The sequence below is a fragment of the Mesoplodon bidens genome (genome assembly GCF_964165515.1).
Source record: "Mesoplodon bidens genome assembly, chromosome: 5".
In the NCBI taxonomy this organism is placed as follows: Eukaryota; Metazoa; Chordata; class Mammalia; order Artiodactyla; family Ziphiidae; genus Mesoplodon; species Mesoplodon bidens.
This window is the reverse complement of record NC_138161.1, coordinates 78,216,902-78,220,240: the sequence shown is the minus strand read 5'-3', so window position 1 is coordinate 78,220,240 and position 3,339 is coordinate 78,216,902.

Sequence of the window (3,339 nt, the reverse complement as noted above, 5' to 3'; positions counted from 1 at the left end):
TTTTTTAACATCTTTATTGGAGCATAGTTGCTTTACAATGGTGTGTTAGTTTCTGCTTTATAGACAAATGTGATATTGAAATTTGTTGTGATGATGCAAATAGATTTTTCAAAACAATATAGCTTTTTCATATCATGTACTTCAAAGTAATGATGAAGCTCTAGTGTGAGGAAAAGACAGGTGTTATTAGAGCAGTCACCTTGCAAGTAGCTTAAATGTCACTAAAAGAATCCATCAGCACAAATACGTGGCAGCACCTCCTGTGTCACGACCAAGATTCCAAGCTGCCACCTGTGAAGTGCCTGCCCTGAGCCCCCTTGGGCTGTGATCTGGGCACCATGGGCACCTGGTACCCAAACCCCTCCAGCAGCTCCATGATCCTAGGGCCACAAGGCAGAGCTGTGCTCTGCAGCTGGCACAGAGGGGGCCTCCTGGCTGGAGGGCACCCTTGAGCTTGTTTAACAGGTTGCTGCAAAGCGAGGTGTGTGGGATGTGGCCGGTTCTTCTCATTGCTAATAGTGATCTCACACAATCAGAGCTCCTCTGCTTAGGGCTCTCTCGAGCCTCCAAGGAGCTTCTTGAATGTAGGTGACTAGTTACAAGTGGCTGCACCAGACCCTCCCTGACTGCTGGGCACAGTCAGTGTCTTACAGAGCACCCGAGTCCCCCTCTCGGCACAGCAGTGGACCGCACGCAGCGCACCAACTGGAAAGCTCCGGTCTGGAAAGCCAAGGAAGAAAGTATTGACATGAATAAAAGAGTGAGAAGAAAGACTTAATATATGAAAGATACATGCATATACGTTAAGATAAATATCTGAAAATTACCGGATTTTCTATTTACTAACTATAATGAGTAAGGAAACATAACAGAAAAAATGATTGCACTCCCAATAGCAAAAAAGAGATGAAATACCTAGGAATAACTTAACAAGAAATATGAGAGATTTATATGAATAAATGACAAGATTTTACTACAAAGTATAAAAGAAGACTTTAGTAAATAGAACCATACTGTGTTCTTGGATGGGAGAACTGGATATTATAAAGATGTCAATTTCCTACCAAATTAATTTATAGTTACACTATAACTCCAATCAAAATCCCAATAGAGTTATTTTTGGAATATAACAAAATCATTCTAAAGTGCAGCTAGAGGACAGCCAGCAAAAGTAACTAATACATTTTTTAAAAATAAATTTATTTATTTTATTTATTTATGTTTGGCTACGTTGGGTCTTTGTTGCTGTGTGTGGGCTTTTCTCTAGTTGAGGCGAGCAGGGACTACTCTTCGTTGCAATGCACGTGCTTCTTGTTGTGGTGGCTTCTTTTGTTGGGGAGCACGGGCTCTAGGTGCGCAGGCTCAGTAATTATGGCGCGTGGGCAACTAATACATTTTGAGAAAAAAAAAATGTGGATGGCGGAGAGGGATTAGTTTTCCCAGAAAGTAAAAGACAACAGAAAGGAACAATAATGTTTTCAGTTTGTTTCTACTGCTAGTATAGTTTAGGGAAACAGAATAGATAGGCCAGAAATAGCCCATAGAATATATATGATGATGATAAAGATGGTACACAGCACAGGACGGAAGTGGGGGATTCTCCGATGAATGGTCCTAGATATTTATTGGGGGGGGTGGGAGGAAGGGTTGGAGGGAAAGTGTTGCTAAGTGTGTGTTTCTGTGCACGGGTCTTCAACTAGAGTTCCACATCCCACTTCTCTCCCAAGCCCTCACTTTCTATTCCCTAGGGTAGGAGGAGGGAAACACCTCACTGATGAGTTTAGAAGAAGAAATAGAGTGTGAGTGGCTCAGACCCCTCCTCTCTTGGATCTGCTGGGCTGCAGAGAAGCTGAGTGCTGTTCTGTCCTCTGCTCTGTGGCCCCTTATTGAGGAAGTTCCTGCTCCTGCCCTTTGGGGATTCACTGTGGTCTAGCAGGGCCTGGGTTCGGGTGGCCCAGGCAGCTTAATCCAGGGGTGAGGTGTAATAACAGACTATTTTGGCTGTTTAATCTTAAATTACATATTCTAATCAGCTTTACCCAGAAATAAAGGAGACAACATCGGCCTGCATTGCCTTTATCTCTTAATTGGTTTCTAACTCATGAAGGGGAAAGGATATTATTTGTTGGTCCAGTTAAAAACTCCAAAACTGGACCAAGTGGTTGGCTAGTTGGGGAAAAAATTTATATCATAATGCATGCCAGTATATGAAGAATAACTTTTATAAATGTCAAACTATTAAAAATAAAAACTGGAAGACAATATCAAATTTCTGGATCAGAGAAGACTCTCCAAGGTTAAAAACAAATGCAAAGATCCCAAAGGCAAAGATACATAGCTCTAACAAGATTTAAAAACAGTGTGTACATATAAAGAAGCAAAAGAAAAAACCAAAAAGAATAAAATGACAATTATCAAGCTGGAAAATTATTTCTAGTAAACATTACACAAACTTACTGCCATAAATTTCTCAAGTAAACAGATAAAATGACCAAGAACATGAATACCTCAACAGATGAATGGGGAAAAATATTTAATAGACAATTCACAAAAAGAAAAGTACATATAGTTACTGAATATGTGAAAAATGTCATATTCACAAATGTCCAAAGAGATGCAGTTAAAATGAAACATTCTTTGTCTATCCATTTGGGAAAAAATGATAAAACAAGAATGCTAGTACTGGTGAGGGTATAATGAAATGATCACCGTGACTGGTAGGAACATAAATCAGTACCATTTTTCTGAAAAGAAATTTGGCAACATTTATCATGAGTCTTAAAATGCTTATACCTTTTGACTCCAATAAATCTAGGAATCTACCATAAGGAATTTGCAGAAATGCAAAATAAAGATTTATGTGCCTAGGTTTTTATGATAAAATAAATGGAATAATATGTGTATGTCCAACACTAGTAAAGGCAAGTACATTATCATATATTAGAATATGACATGGCCATCAAAATTAAGCTACAAAGAGCTTTAAAATCATCTAAGAACATTAAAAAAATCAACAACAACAAATTTATAAACCTCTCTGTTAAAACAAAATGATCTAAGGCAGCTTGTGAGTAGATTTAAAGTTCAGCAAGATTGCCTAGGTTAGAAGTAGGTGAGGGGAAGAGGCCAACAAGAATAGAGAAAACATAAGAGCTGGAAAGAACCTATTACAAAAACGAAAACAATTGCTCAAGTCTGAACACTGGCTATGGTTGGGCCACAAGTTTGACTCTGCGAATTCAAAAAGCAAAGATGTTTTAGAACATCACAGTGTGGAATTTGCTAGGGAGGCAACGTGAGATACATACAAAGATTGTTAGGCACGATTAAAGGCACATA